Here is a 17,831-nt window from a genome sequence, read left to right as displayed (position 1 = left end):
CCAATCTTGTGGTGTATATTCTAATTCAGGCGAGAGAATCTTTATTTCTACTTGAGTATGTTGAAGGAATCTGATTTTCCATTGACTTTAATTGTATATTCCTTTCCCGATGCATCGTTCCTGTGCTGAAAATAGACTTTAGGCCTAAGGTAAAGGAGAAGGTGGAAGTGGTCAAATAGTATAATGGGTATCATGTGGACGGTAGAAGAATTATGGTCCGCCTATAAGAAAAATAGGGTGTTCCATCCAAAGTGTGGTACATAAATAGATAAATAATTCAAAAAATGAATAAATTAATCAAAAAATGAATAAATTAATCAATAAAAAAATAAATGAATGAATGAATAAATAAATAAATAAATAAATGAATGAATGAATGAACAAATAAATGGATAGATAAATAAATAAATATATAGATAAATAAATTAATCAATAAAAAATAAACAAATAAATAAATGAATGAATAAATGAAAGAATGAATAAATAGATAAATGAATAAATAAATAAATAGATAAATAAATAAATAGATAAATAAAGGAATAAATAAATAAATAGATAAATAAAGGAATAAATAAATAAATGAATTAATAAATGAATGAATAAATAAATAAATAAACAAATTAATAAATAAATAACGCACATATCTTAAAATCTATTTTGTAAAAATCTACTTCGATGCCCCGCTCCTGTCCCAGCATCATGTGATTGGTACTTCACACCACTATATGAAAGTATGATGTTTTGAAATCGGTAACATTTGTTTAATTGCATGCCCCCACCCTTCTCTCTCTCTCTCTTTCTCTCTCGTTTTCTCTTTCTTACTTTCTTTCTCCATCCCATGCATGCCTCTCTCTATCTATCGGTAAATTGCCAGTTCGTCTATTGCCAACTCGTCTACTCATCACATGGTAAACCTCCATTTCTTCTAATGCCATTCTGTCCATCAACATTTCGTTTAACAACCATTTGGTTCAATTATCACTTCGTCTAATCACCAGTTCGTCTACCATTTCGTCCTATAACCAGTTGGTATAATATCCATTTTTTAAAATCAATTTTGCCTAATTAACATTATTAGTCCAACGAGACCAAATGGTACATGGACTAAATGGCTATTGGACCAACAGGTTATAAGACGAAATGGTGAGTGGACGAAATGGCAATTAGACAATGTAGATAGTGGACAAACTGATGGTAGACCAACTGATTGAAGACGAGTTGGGACGAATTGGCAATAGACCAACTGAAAATAAACCTATCTACCCCCCCCCCCCCCCCTCTCCCTCTCTCCACAATGTCACCGACTCCCCGTCGCCAGGTTCCTAGTCTGCAGCCAGAGATCCTGATTGAAACTTTTATCAGCAAGTGTGTCTCCATGCACGCGAAGACTAACACATACAAAACTTGCTTTTTCGAGGGGCCTTCAGTACACAAGGCATGGGTAGGCTGCATATTCAGACCCTTAACTCGCGTAAAGGGTTAGCACAGTAGACTACCAGGTTCCTCATCTTCCCTTCTTTCACATCTCTGCCCTTCTAAATGCTTTTTCCCCCGGACGGCAATGGCCGCTATGAGTAATCGGTCGGTATCTCCTCTTATCCTATCTTGACACTATTCTTGTCCAGTTTTATCGCCGCAAGCAAGGTTTTATAGACATTAGCATGAAACCTGACCTATCACGATTTGCTGTTGGGGGGGGTATACAGATTTAAACACCATGGTCACTGGAAAGCGTTTCCATGTTCAACCCAAAGGCTGTTATTTTCCGATAGCCACGACCCTTAAAGCGGCAGAGATTTCACAATGGGGGGCCCCTCATGCCCCCCCCCCCAAAAAAAAAAATCAGAAAGATTTGTATTGTTAAAATTATTAAAATAATTTTTACAAGATTTGACGACATTGTCGCCGATAACAAATTTACAAGGGAAAAAGTAATATTTTTTTGTTTAAAAAATAAACAAAAAGGGGTTTAAAAAAATGGGTATCATCCATGGATTCAGATGTTTGGGACTGCGGCGTCTTCTCTTCCATAGTAAGGAAAAAATGAAAATAAATAAAAGCCCCTTCGCAAAGCATCCCTTATTACGTAAACGTATTTCACTAATTGAAAATAAAGGCGTTTCTTATATTACAGATGTGCTCATTGGATGTCACATTAAATCTGAACTAAAACCACGAAAAGAAAAGAAGTATTTCTATGCAAAAATATAAGAAAAGTGGTACCATATATACGTGCATTAAATTATTTTTAACCACAATGCCCAGGTGTATCTTAAAAAAAAATATAGGGGCATTCCCATGATCCCCCTCAATGGATCGGTGTTTTATGTTTCATATTATCTACACCAGCCCCTGGTGGATCAATAGGTCCGTCTCAATACGTCACAACACTCCTTGAATAATGTTTCATATCCCCGACATCCTTCCTTTCCAAATATAGGAGACACGGGAGAGGAAAATCAATATTTATTTTCTTGATATAAAATTCCAAGGGTTCTATATTCTCTTGATGTTGATTTGTATAGCCTCTCGTCTATCGATATAGGCGTTCTATCCCACCTGATGTATAAAGCGTATAATACGCCATGAAATAACGAATGAACTTTAAAAAAGTGAGGTTTTTTCACTTGGCTACTGCTTTTGAACGCAATAAATACAATCAAAATTGATTATGATGAGGAACATGGTTTTCTCAGCATTGAAAACGAGTAATGCAGTTTAGCGTTTAATGTTGTGTTTTGCTGTCGTTGTTTTTATTTCCTTTTTTTTATTTAAGTTATTTTAAATTTATTTTATTTTTATTTCCTTTCTTTTTTAAAGGTTGAGACGAAGGGGGTGGAGTCTGCTGATTGGCATGAGTGAATTCACAGGTCTATGATAATAATAACAATAATAATAATAAACTCTCACTATAAACCGAAGCCATTTGAACCTATAGGTCAGACCCCCCCCCCCCCCCCACGACCACCACCATCTCTCTTGTACTCCAGTCCCTAGTACATAAGGGATAATCAAAGTGTTAATACACTGTAAAAACTGTGGTGTTAAAACTGACACCAGTTGGTGTTAATAGAGGACCACACCCTGTGGTGTTAAAGTTACACCCTAGAGATTGAACACAACACCAAAGGTGTTGTAATAACACCTATATCTGTTAAACTAACACTGTAAATCTAACATCGGTGTAAAATAACTGATGCGGTCCTCTATGTATACCGGCTAACACCACAGTTTTTTTGTGTGTATAAATCCTTATTTTATGTTGTGGCGAACAGAGCAATATTGAAGAGTGAAATTGCGCACATGCACCTACCTCAAGCGTCATAGACCTATGCATGCCTGCCCCTAGCAAATTCAAATATGAGTTATTTTCTATCCATTTTTCAACCGACACCCCCCCCCCCCCCATATAGGCCTACAAACGCAATGAATCCCTCACATTTGCTATGTTTGAAGGGTGGATCATACCCTTATATAAGCACGGGTTTTTATAATAAAAGCTCATCATAACGTTTAGTTTTATATTAGGCGTTCCTGCTCTAACCACCCCCCCCTTCTTCAGGGCAATCGCTGACCCCCTCCCCCACCCTACCACCACGTCGGCACGTGAAAGGGTATTCTATCTACCACACAGGTATGACCAAGGTATGAGTAATCGGTCAAGACAACTCCAGTTCAAGTTCTACCCTGCCTCTCTTCATTACGTATGCATGCTATTTCCATATACCTGGTGCAGTACACACCGTCTCATGAAAATGTAAACCCTTATCATTCAGTCCCTTCCATCTAGACATGACTGTGTCTCCCATCTTCAGGCAGGTATGACCAGCGATTTACCTGAGGGGTTGCCCCCGTGGCGTATGACTAATAGGTCATTCGACATCTTCGGTTCAAGTCCTCTTCTGCATCTCCTCATTAGTATGCATGTCTTTTCCATTTACCTGGTGCAGTACACACCATCTCATAAAACTACATACAATCTAGAACATATCTGAATAAATAGCTTATCAGAGAGTTAAGAAAGAACTTTTTTTAATGTGAATAGTTTCTTGTTAAGACGGGGAAAAACATAAGAAGTTTTAGTCATTTTTGATAGGAATCTATTAAAGTGATTGGTTAACAATGGTTTGACCTTTAAAAATCTGAGCTAGAAGATCACACATGTCACCTGTGTCTGTGATATGTACAAAAATGAAGCCCAGAAAAAATTGTTGTTTAGTGCTTCAAAAATTGAAATATAAAGTGACCAGAAACACCATCGTAATTTCATCCCATACACTTATGTGTACTATTTAGGCGTTAATAAGACGCCTATTTACAAAATCGGGGTTTGCCTTGTAATTTTAGCTTTTCATTCTCAATAATGGTTGTTTTCAGGGTTTATTAGTTCTAATACATGCATGCACTTATACACATGTTTCATCTTAGTTTGAGAATTTTTTTAAATCGGCTGCTCACAAAGTTAAACAATACCTTTAGTACCTCTCCGACAACATATTCCTTCAAATAATTATGAGTAGATTGGATTTAGAATGTTTTAGTATGAGGTGTGGCATTTTTTGCTCTCTCAGTCTCTCGATTCGCTCGCTCACAGCTTATTAGAAATTTTGCCCATACGCCATGTCTGACCCCTTAAAATTTCTAGCTCATTACGTTATTACTGTTGGGGCAACATTGGAGACATATATGAACAAATTTATATTCATTTTTTCCTTGAAACAATAGACGTAATTCTTCATGGTTTTTCACAAAATATACCACTTATCGCCATAAATTCATGGCAAATACAAAACATTTTTAATTTTTATTTCTAAACATGGGTTGCTTGGCATCTTTGAAAGCAAGGGTGTGTGGGTGTGTGTGTGTGTTCCTCCTTCCAGTAAAGAGTTATCACAGTGGTATAAGGAAACTGAACAGTCTTAGTTGAATTTCATCTGTATCATATTAAATGGGAAGTTCACCTTGAAGAAAAGTTCGCTGTATCAAAAGCCAACAACAAAAATATTGGTAAAGGTTTGAGGAAAATCCGTGAGAAAATAAATAGAATTTTAACTTTTGGATTTGTGACGTCATAAAAGAACAGCTGCCCCATATGTTTTGTAATATTCATAAAATACATAAATTTCCTTTTTTTCTGGTTCGCAAATACCTGGTTTTTTTTTCTTCTTAGGAACGGATGTGAAATGATTTTGCTACTGATATAATGAAGGTACAGTAATAAAAAACTATTGAAATTCTAATAACTTGATTATTCTTTGATTTAGACCTTCAGCAATAATTTTTATCATTTTCTCTTATTTTTATGATAAGCATTTTGTCAGGGTGAACGTTCCATTTTAAGAAAAAATATAAATCAAGAAAACACATTGGCTGCTATGCTTGAAGCATGTTTGCTTATATAGTTTGCCTCTGCATTTTTTTTCTATATTTTACTTATGTCTATCTCCAGTAAGATTGTCACTTGATTATGTACTTTATGCTATATTATGATTATGTCTCACGCATTGTAAATTTGCTTCGTATATTATTCCACTAAATGCAGAAAATCCTGCAAATTCTGCAAAAAAGATAACACTACCATTATAGGAGTGCTAAGTTTACATGAATATTTACACCTCCCTTATGGCCCCAGTATCCTATCTATTAACCAATGATAGAGTAACTCTATTACCACAAGTTTTGTGGAAATATATATATATATATATATATATACATTGTTGTCCTTAAAGGGCAAAATTTTGAAGTAGTGACACGAAAGACCATTTTTATTGAGACACCCTGTACTGACGATGAGTCTTGCACCTGAGTGATGGCGAAGACGTGACGCCTCGTGTCAGACTCGGCACTCATCAATCCCGAATTATAATCCAGCCAACCTCATTGAATTTCATCAGGGCTTTCTTTTGCATACACCTCTCCAGACTTGTTGCATAAAGTTGAGGAAAGGGTCGGAGAAGAGGCAGTTTGAAGATAGAACGAGAAATAGGAAGATATCAGATGGATGGATGGAAACATGGATGGGATCCTCCATTTTACATCACAAATACTTTATGTTACATTGTATGTAACTTTCTTATAACATGTCTTTCTCAAGTTGATTTTATGACAATTGGTATATATTTTATGATGTTGACTTGTATTTATTTGATTTATATAATGTTGAAAATGAAATAGATGAAATGAAATGAATGAAATGAAAGAAAGAGAGAACTTTCTATATAATGATTATTTCAAAATGAAAAACATTCAACATAAGAATTTCACTGAATGTATTTACCTTTGTAGTTCGTTTCTAAAATATTTCTTCGACATGCCCTTTGGTAAGGGCCTCATTACCAGGTAAATCGAAGAGGACCTTGAGCCGTCGGTCCTCTGGTTGCTTGCTTACAAGCATACGTGCTTTCTCAGCAATGAGGTAAAAAAATCCTTACCATTATCGAGTTCAGATTTTGTCAAGAAAGGAGTTTTTTTTATCAGCAAAGCTGGTTTCCAGAATAATCAAAAAATGACAGAGGTCGTGATCACAAGATTATTATAAGATTCATATTTGTGTATGTGTGTGTGTGTGTGTAGGGGGGTATCATCTGGATTACAATTTCATCAGTTTTCACTTATTTCCCCTAGCTTCCCACCATACAACTCACCCATCCAATTCATCAATTCATTTTAAAGTGATTGGTTAACATTGGTTCGACTTTTAAAAAATCTGAGCTAGAAAGTAACATTTGTCACCTGTGTTTGTGATAAGTTACAAAAATAAAGCCCAAAAAATTGCGTTCGAAAATAATTATTTAGTGCTTCAAAAATTGAAATATAAAGTGACCGGAAACACCATCTTAATTTCATCCCTTACACTTATGTGTACTATTTAGGTGTCTATAAGACGCCTATTTACAAAATCGGGGTTTTCCTTGTAGTTTTAGCTTTTCATTCTCAATTATGGTTGTTTTCAGGGTTTATTAGTTCTAATACATGCATTTGTTCACATGTTTCATCTTGGTTTGAGAATTTTTTAAATCGGCAGATCACAAAGTTAAACAATACCTTTAATTCATCTCTTTCTTTCCCTCTACCCTGTCCTCTCTTTCGGCTTCCCTCATTCTCCCCTGCCCCGGCCGCGGCCCTCCCTTCCCCGTGAGTGTTGCAAGGAAGCTCCTTGGTATAATGCATGCTCAATTAATCTATTCACCATAATAAGATGTGACCATATAATACACCATGTACTCGCTTCTTCCACTGACCATGGACTGAGCAACCCGCCAAACGGAATATATTCAAGGGATTCCAGCCTTCCCTTTATCCATGAAAGGATGGTCCATGCTTTATCCTAAAATACATCGTAGCGGTCAATGTCCGAAACTGGTCATGAGGCAGACATCATCCACGCTGCGGCGTGACGACCATGAACGTGTCCGGGGTGCGAGGTTCGAGTGCGCAAGCGGAAAGTCCCGGCATCCGGAAAGTCCCGAGTACGCTGGCTGAGTACGCTGGCTGTTAGAGAGGATCGAATGTACTTCACTATCCGAGAAGGAAATGTCGACTATTTTCCCATATCAGGGGAGCATTTCATATCAACATTTCTGTCCGACAAGTTGTCAGATCTGACATCTTTCCTTGATTTTGATTGGCTGAGAAGCACTGTTACTATGGTAACTGCCGGATAAAACAGGACTTGTCGGATTAAAAGTCCTTTCATGAAACGCTTTCTCGAGGGACAGATAGGAATTATGTGAAGGCACTTTTGAGATGAACGGGCGACCAGCCCGCCCGCGCGTTTCCGTTTTACACCCTGGCGAAGGCATTTTCCGGAAAAGTAGCCAAAAAGCGACTAGTGAAGAGTCTACACACGTCGCTGGTTGCATGCAGCGTGCGACACAGGCGAGTCCACCACCGCATGCAATTTGCACAGTTACTGGTCAGAGCCACTGATATCAGTGGTCAGAGCACAGAGTTCCTCGGCACTTCATGTACAGAGAGAGCGGAGTGAAATCCAAACATGCTTTTGCAGTCGCGTTGTTTATGATAGTTTTTTTTTTCTAAAAATAAATTATTAACTAATTGAATAGAATGACAGACAAAATCAAAATAAACAGATACTTATAATGGAAAGACAAATTGAAGTTTGATGGATTGATACACTTAGAAGATGCCGAAAGATAGATATAGAAGACTGATAAATAGACAGAGACAAGATAGACAGATAGATAGATAGATAGAAATAGAGAGAGAGAGAGAGAGAGAGAGGTGGATAGATAGATAGAAAGAGAGAGAAAGAGGGAGAGATGGATGGATAGATAGATAAATAGAGAGAGGGGGAGAGACCGAGAGGTCGATATATAGAGTGAGAGGGGGAGAAAGAAAAAGAGAGAGAGATATTATAGATAGAAATATGGACGGACAAAGAGAAAGAGAGAAAAAAGACAGACAGATGCTAGAGAAGGAGAGCAATAGAGAATTTGAGAGACAGATAGATAGATAGAAAGATAAAGAATGAGAGAGACAGAGAAGATAGACAAATTAACAGATAGATAGATACATAGATAGATAGATAATTATATAGATAGAGAGAAATAGAGAAAGACAGACAGATGGATAGATCGAGGATTTGAGAGATAGATAGATGTTAGATAGATAAAGAGGGAGAGAGACAAAGAATATTAACAAATTAACAGATAGATACTCTAGTTAAAAAAATAGATAGATAAATAGATAGATAGACAGAATGAGAGAGAGACAGACAGATGGATAGATAGATAGATAGAGAGAGAGATAGATATTAAATAGATAAAGAATGGGAGAGACAGAGAAGATTTTTAACAAATTAACAGATAGATAGTTAAAAAAATAGAGAGAAATAGAGAAAACAGACGGATGGATAGATAGATAGGGATAGAATTTGAGAGATAGATAGATGTCAGATAGATCAAGAATGAGAGAGAAGAGCGACTAATTAACAGATAGATACTGTAGTTACTTAGGTAGGTAGAGAGAGAGAAATAGAGAAAGACAGACAGATGGATGGATAGATAGAGAATTTGAGATAGATAGATGTTAGATAAAGAATGAGAGAGACAGAGAAGATTATTAGATAGATAGATACTGCAGTTACATAGATAGATAGAGATAAAAATTTGAGAGATAGATATATAGACAGATAGAGAGAAAGACAGACATCAGCAAATCGGCATGGCAAATGATCAAGGCAAACATTCGTATTGAACCTGGAAAGTATAAGCTCAGTATGTTCTGCGAATAACTTCGGTGCGGACTTTGGATCGCGCGCCCAGCTGATAATGTAAACAAACGTAGACGTAGACTCTTCACTAGTCGCTTTTTGGCTACTTTTCCGGAAAATGCCTTCGCCAGGGTGTAAAACGGAAACGCGCAGCCCGCCCAGCACCCCGGCCCTCGATCTCCCATCCCATCCTGAATACTACGCACATGATCTCTAAAAAAAGGGTAAACTGCAGATTATAGTCTATTGCCAACTCGTCCACTCATCACATAATTATGGTCTATTAGCTTTCATTTAGTCTAATGCCATTCCGTCTCTCAACATTTCGTCTTACAGCCATTTAGTGCAATAACCATTTGGTCCAATCATGGACATATTCCGTCCATGGTCCAATAATCACTTCGTCTAATCACCAGTTCGCCTATGACCATTTTGTATCGTAACCAGTTGTCATGGTCTAATTACCCATTTTCTTTTTATTCCAATTTTAGTCCAATTAGACCATATGGTATATACATATGGACTAAATGGATATTAGACGAACTTGGTTATTAGACAAAATTGTGAGTGGACGAAGTTTTTAGACCACGTGAATAGTGGAGGAAATGATGGAAGTACCAAACGAATTGGTAATTGGACGAATTGGGAATAAACCCTATTACGTGCATTCCTAGCATACACACTCCCTTTTTCAGCCTGTATACACGTTCCTTGAAAGCACTTTGCTGCATCATGAAAGTTTCCATGGCGAAGAAGGTACACCATGTATCTTTCTTGGGCAAGTGTTGGTCCTGAAAAGGACCACCCTATCTCGATGTTTCGACAAGTGTGTTCTTGTCGTCTTCATATCAGGAGAATGAGCAAAGTTTGTAAAAGCGGGCCTTTGCTCATTCTTCTGAATACGACGTCGAGATTGAGTGATCCCGGCTTTTCAGGACCAACACTTACATGTATGGTGTACCGTGAAACCTACTACACTATAGGTCCATGGTTTTATGAATGCTATAAACATGAAAATGTTTCTAATGTAAGTTCTTTTCATGACCGTTTCATAACTGTTCTCATTCGACGATTTTTCATGTATCTAAATGTTTGGTAACAAAGTCATGTTTCTCTTTAAATATCAATGGATGAGTAATTTATACACACGGGTGCACTTAAGCCGGTTATAGCATTGTAATTTTTGTCTCACCTGCATAGCAAAGTGAGACTATAGGCGCCGCTTTTCCGACGGCGGCGACGGCGACGGCGGCGGCGGCGTCAACATCAAATCTTAACCTGAGGTTAAGTTTTTGAAATGACATCATAACTTAGAAAGTATATGGACCTAGTTCATGAAACTTGGCCATAAGGTTAATCAAGTATTACTGAACATCCTATTAGAGTTTCATGTCACATGACCAAGGTCATTTAGGGTAAATGAACTTAGACCATGTTGGAGGAATCAACATCAAAATCTTAACCTGAGGTTAAGTTTTTGAAATGACGTCATAACTTAGAAAGTATATGGACCTAGTTCATGAAACTTGGACATAAGGTTAATCAAGTATCACTGAACATCCTGCATGAGTTTTATGTCACATGACCAAGGTCAAAGGTCATTTAGGGTCAATGAACTTTGGCCGAATTGGGGGTATCTGTTGAATTCCCATCATAACTTTGAAAGTTTATGGATCTGATTCATGAAACTTGGACATAATAGTAATCAAGCATCACTGAACATTTTGTGCAAGTTGCAGGTCTCATGATTAAGGTCAAAGGTCATTTAGGGTCAATGAACTTTGGCTGAATTGGGGGTATCTGTTGAATTACCATCATAACTTTGAAAGTTTATGGATCTGATTCATGAAACTTGGACATTAGAGTAATCAAGTATCACTGAACATCCTGTGCGCATTTCAGGTCACATGACCAAGGTCAAAGGTCAATGAACTTTGGCCGAATTGGATGTATCTGTTGAATTACCATCATAACTTTGAAAGTTTATGGATCTGATTCATGAAACTTGGACATAAGAGTAATCAAGTATCACTGAACATCCTGTGCGAGTTTCAGGTCACATGATCAAGGTCAAAGGTCAATGAACTTTGAGCCATGTTGGTTTTTTTTGTTAAATAACCATCATATCTCTGTAAGTTTATTGGTCTAGTTCATAAAAAGTGGACATAATAGTAACCATGTATCACTGAACATCTTGTGCGAGTTAGAGTAGTTTTCAAAGTCAGCACTGCTGCTATATTTAACTGCGTGATGCAGGTGAGACGGCCAGAGGCATTCCACTTGTTTTAATACCATATACAGGAAAGTAAAACATGAGAGTGATATGCGTGAAGGACACGTTGCATAAAGATTTCTTTTTAATCAATATTTTGTATCTTTGGAAAATACACCTTACTTGCAAGTGTCATGACTGTACAAAATCTATTCACCACGTAAAGTTGCATTTGAGATATCTTATTGGTGACTATATTCCCAGAATAATAAGATAATCCAATATGAATCATTTATATCAAGGAGGCAGTGCTTCTTTTTATTTCTTTTGTTATAAGTATAGGATAAAATAAAAGAGGCCGATATCTGAAATCTCTTTGAAGCTCAATGAAATTGAAATTTAATGCATGCATCCCATGAATAATTTATTTGAAGAAGGGAATAAAATTATGGAACATGGATCAATTTCTGAAGAATTCTAATTGGGAATGGAATATTTATCACAATTTTGCGTAGCAATGGGTGCTATAGTCATAGATAACGAGGGGAGATAGAGTGATAAAGACAAACTTGAATGTGGATGCAAAAATTAAAGGGGGTGCATAGTAAGAAAGAAAGAAAGAAAGAAAGAAAGAAAGGAAGGAAGGAAGGAAGGAAGGAAGAAAGAAAGAAAGAAAGAAAGAAAGAAAGAAAGGAAGGAAGAAAGAGAGAAAGAAAGCTAAATATATAAAGAAACAATACATTGAAAAGGGGAAAAAATATCAAAATATGGAGGGAGAGTCAGAATTAAAAAGAAACAAAAAGAAGGAACGTCGGAAAGTATATAAAGAAATGACAAACAGAATGATTATACAAGAACCAACAAAGAAAAAAATATACTCACTAAAAGAAATAAATGTAAAAAAAATTGTTAGAGAGAGAGAGAGAGCTAGAAAGAATAAGGCGAGGACACATGCTCCAATGTTGTTAGGGCACTTGCTCCAAGTCATGATTATGCATGGTAGGTGTTTGCTTCTGGGTATCAGTAAACAAGATGTTGGAAGACACAATATTCAGAATAATAATAAATGTGCACTCTTACCAGTATGGTGTAATGCTATACGGCTATACACCCCTCTTCTAAATGAACTTCATTGGCTACCGTTTCTGAAAGAACACATTATCGAATACTTGTTCAAACTTCTAAATCTCTGTCAACCCCACTTCCTTCTTATTTTCCTCACTATTTCAGCAATAAAGATCAACACACTCCCTTCGTTGTACATCTGCTCCTTCCCATATCATTCCTAAATAATAAAAATAAAGACCGGCTTCAATTCTTTTCAATCTCTTGCCCCCCCCCCCCACATAGGCGGCGAAAGCGGGGGGGGGGGTCAGGTCCCCCCTAAATTTGAGGTGGGGGACCATCCCCCTAAATTTGTAGTTGATCAACTTTTTCCCCTTTTTTTTGCTTGTCATTTTTTTTTACATGTGTCCATCACAAAATTTCAGGTAGACCCCTCTTAAATTTTGGGCTTCCGCCGCCAATGCCCCCCCCCCCCGACTTTGGAACAAACTCCCAACATCTCTCAAGATATCTCTTCTCTTGACCTCTTAAAACACACCTGTATATAAACTACTTGTATAAACCTTATAGCTTGCCATTATCAGCACCTCATTAAGTGCTATATAATCCAATTAATGTTATCATCAACATTGTCATTATAACAGGAAGAGCCGGATAAAAAAGGTATCAGATGAAGAGAAAGTCAGAACTGTAGAAACAGAAAGATTCCGACCCTATAAAGATATATAGTATTAGATTCCAATTTATGATTGAAACTATATAAGAATCTATACCCCCATTAATACGTTTTAGTGAACCAAAGTACTTGAACAAATAATTAAAGGAAAAGTAAGAAATATTTATTGATATATTGATGAACTGATAAAATACTAAATTGAAATTGAATTTGATTAAACTAGAAATGTTTCGATTTGAATTAACATTGCATTGCATTTATTCAGTAATATAGCATTGAAAATCAATATCAGAATTCCCGAACAGTCTCGAGCGAGGAAGCAAAAGAAAAAAAAAGAGACAGAAATGTAATTGTGTTTGAAATTTCAACAATATAATCCAGAAAATCGTTTCATAATTTACTTATTCCCTGTTTCTTTTTCATTCCCCCTCTTTTTTTTTTTTGGGGGGGTGCCTTTTCTCGGTAGTGGAACTTTTTTAGGGGGGCAAGTCGAGTGCCCCTATCCCCGCATCTTTTAAATCAGACCCTCCCCCGGCCCCTTATGTACTCGTAAATATTATGAGGACTTTCTTAACGCAAATCATCACGCCCACGTCTCCCCCACCATGCCCACGTTTTGCATTCTTAAGATATTTTTTAAGGTCATTCATTAATTTATTCTAACTCTTGCGAAATCATGATCATTTGAGAAATTTCGCATGAGAAAGGAATTATCCCTAATTGGCATTCGGGGGAGGTTGTTCCTTGAAAGGATTCCAAGACAGGTCAGAGGCAAACGATATAAAATGCACTTTATTTCTTCATCGGCTCATTGGGTGAAAGAGAAATTGGTTATTAGCTTAGATCCTACTTTTATTGGGCGCCAGCATTACATACATTTTTTATCATGTTTATGGAGCGCCAATTGTTTACTCATGCAAAAGTAGAAATTATTGTAATAATACATGAATTGAAAGATGCCCTATAATTTAAAATGAAATTATACGAATGACCTAAGGATGAAATGAATGTAAATTTTCTTTGTAAGTTATCTTTGTAATGGATATTGAAAAAAGAAAGATTTAAATCTGTTAGATTATCATAATTATATTCATAGGCATTATAATGGTTCTATTTGAGATATATGCAAATTTCTTATAGCGATGGTATACCTAACCGGTATATCTAAAGAAAAAGGGAAGATCAGGACCGAGGACATGGGCGATAAAATACACGTGCCTCCGGGCAAATGATTTTGAAAGCGGTCTTATTTCAAGTTTGATGATTTACTCTGATTGATTGGTATGTTGTTTAATTGATTTCGATGATTGATTGATTGTTTGATTATTTGATTAATTGTTTTATTGATTGATTGATTCATTCATTCATTCATTCACTCACTCATGCATTGCTTGATTGATTGTTGGTTGATTGGTTGGTTGAATGAATCTCGGATTGATAGATAGAATGAATGAGGGATTGATTGATAAGTTGGTTTATAAATTGATTGATTGATCGATTGATTAAATGATTGATTAATATGAGTGGAGGGGCCGTGGCCGAGTGGTCTAAGGCGCCTGGTTATACATGGAAAGTTCAGAGTTCGATCCCCGGCCGCGGCACCTATGCCCGTGATCAAGGCATTTAATCTGCAGTGCTCTTTTATCCTGCTTTCAAATAAAAGGAATGCTATATGCATTATTGGTAACTAGGTGTGCACTTGTTTTTTTTATTGATTGATTGATTGATCGATCGATTGACTTTTATTAGATCTCATTTAAACACTATCTATGCTTGCAATGAAGGAATACTATACATGATCTATGGGTTTTGATCTTCATGTCACCCATGTTGCTACAGCACTCTCTCTTGTTTTTGTTGATGATGCTGTTATTTATGGACCACGCCGTTATTTATGCAAACTGTACTAGGGTAAAAATCATTTAACCTTTATGGCAAGCACTATCTGCCTATTTATCGCGATCGGATTATGAAGATCGCGTGTCAAGAAGACACGTAGAAAATATGGAGACGGAAATTACTGATGAAAAATGGTGACATGTTTTGGAGGCTTGCCTGTGCGCGATTGATAGACAGTTCTGCTTTATTTTGGGCATCATTAAGGTGATTAAAGGATTATCACTTAGGGAGGTTTTAGCTTGTGCGCATGTTCCGGGATCGTTGACATCTTGGCAATCACTTTTGCAGACGCTTTCTATAACGCGGATAACCCTTTGTCAAAAGCTTTATTTTATCTTTGTTTTGTGATTTTACTGCGTTTGAACTGTTTCAAATCATTTCCAATTACCTGTAAATATTGTGATTATATGTGATTTTGAATACCAATAAAACACATATTAAAAAAAAAAACCTTTGTCAAAAGCCTTTCATAACGAAGAGTATTTGTCGAAAATCGGTGAATCTAAACAGCAGTGTCTCCTTGGACTCTGGACAAACGACATATTTCCAGTTTTTGTCCGAATCTTAAGACCATGTGCTGTCAACGGTCGACCAACTTTCGACAATGACCTCTAATCCGTCCATCGTGATTTGAGGGGCAATTTCAATAGATTTTGAACGTTACGGAAAGCGTGTGGGAAGTGGCGCTAAACTACGATTCGACTGAAAAATGGTCGATTGGGAAGATCTTGGAGAGGACTCAGTCCCAAGAATGCTACCAGTTTGCTTATATCAGTGGCGAATTCAGGTAGTGGCACATCCGGCCTATGCCACCCCCCCCGCCCCGTTTAAGAGCCATAAAAGATATTCTTTATAGTGGAAAATGTACCTATACGCAAAGTTAAGAACTTATTTTATTTTGCTTGTCAAACTTTCGTGACATTCACCCCCATCATTTAGGAGTGAATATCCCCTTTATTTTTATTTTATTTCATTTATTTATTCATTTATTTATTCATTTATCTATCTATTTATTTATTTATTTATTTATTTACTTTTGTGGGGGGGGGGTTTGATTAATTAACGAATCTACATATGAAAATAATCCTGCATTATTTTTTCTTATAATGAATGACTTTAAGTACGAAAATGGACCTATCATCGACAGTATGATAAAACTGGACTTGATTCGTTTGGATTTGCAACGTGTAACTTATGGACCTGTGGTTTAGTTTTTTTTTGCCTCATGCCAAAAGGTAATTGTCCATTCAAATCTATTTGAAATGTAATTATATGTGCAGGATTTCCGCCTTCGTAAATACCGCGCAGTTGTTACCGATTTCACCAATATCTCCCCTTTATGTTCTGTTAAAAATGGAAACATAATTCAGCTTTAACAATGCTATTGTTGTCTCAGTAATATGTTAATGATGAAGAAAAAAACTGAGTTTATGACAGCTGTTGATCTAGAAAAGATGAAACATACAAGATTCTGACCTACAAAAGTTTGTTTCTAATTACACCGCGCAGGTTTGGAACAGGCTTGCTCTATAAGAACCGTCAGCTTGAATTTGACCGAATTTTATTCAGTAATTGAGGGGAAAGTAAGGATTAAGATAAGATTATATCATCACGGAATAATGGCTGGGACATGGAACTCGGGCGTTGGTATGACACAAACGTCTGAAATGATTAAATCATGTGACAGTCTTAAACGGAGACTAGACAGCCACTTCCGACCAGCCATGTCGACCTATAATCAGCTCGAAAATTGCTCAAAGATTTTTTTTCAAGTTCAGGTTTATCATCAATGCCTGTAAACATAATTTCAAACAAATGAAAAGACATAAGCAATTGTAAATATGCTGAATTGCATATGTCTAAAAGTTGTATTCTATAATTATGTATGCAAAAGAGTTGGATTCGTTTTGAACTGGTTCATTCGGCATAAAATACATTTAAAGGTTCTTTTTATTCTCTGCATAAAAAGGAAAGAGAAAAAAAGTAATAAAGAATCTCTCTATAATTAACAACTATATAGTAAACAGCATACAGTACTCTGTATTTTTTTAAATCAGCGTTCAAAGGGTGGATTTAGTGAATCTAGAATGAAAACGTATTTTAAAAAGAAACATTTTAGTGGCATGTCAGGAGGGGTATTTTTTCTCTCAGACAAGCACATTTAAAAGGGGGAGGGTCAACCATCACCACCATTTCCCGCAGCTCTTTCCTGTGTTTTTTTTTGTTCGGACAGCAAGTAACAAAAAATAAAATTTGATATAAATTCTCTTAATGGACAATCTGCCCCCCCCCCCAACGGCTCTAAATTCACTTTCTTTTTAAAAGGGCGGTTTTTTCTCTTTCTTTGAAAATTGATATAAGATAATTATGACAAGGTCTAAAAGATGTTTTCACCATTATCATTATCATTATTATCATTACAAATAAGACACACTTTTAAATAGAAAATTAACTTAGGATTCATGGTAAGCCTAATTATATATCATGTTGCTATTTTGTATCCCAAAATACATAAGCATCGGAGAAAGCTGTATTAGTATTAAAATAGAATTTTGATTGTCATTTAGTTTTTTACAACTCCACATGGTGCTCTTCATTGAATAACAATAAATAACATATATAATTTTTATAATATTGATCAACGAGAATGAACAAAAACATTAAAACAGATATATATACAGTATGTATATTGTCATGACTTAAAGGTACAAAAAGTTGCAACAAACAACTATCATTCCATTACA

This window comes from Lytechinus variegatus, chromosome 14, assembly GCF_018143015.1.
Source record: "Lytechinus variegatus isolate NC3 chromosome 14, Lvar_3.0, whole genome shotgun sequence".
Taxonomy (NCBI): Eukaryota; Metazoa; Echinodermata; class Echinoidea; order Temnopleuroida; family Toxopneustidae; genus Lytechinus; species Lytechinus variegatus.
Note: the sequence above shows the minus strand (reverse complement) of the source record.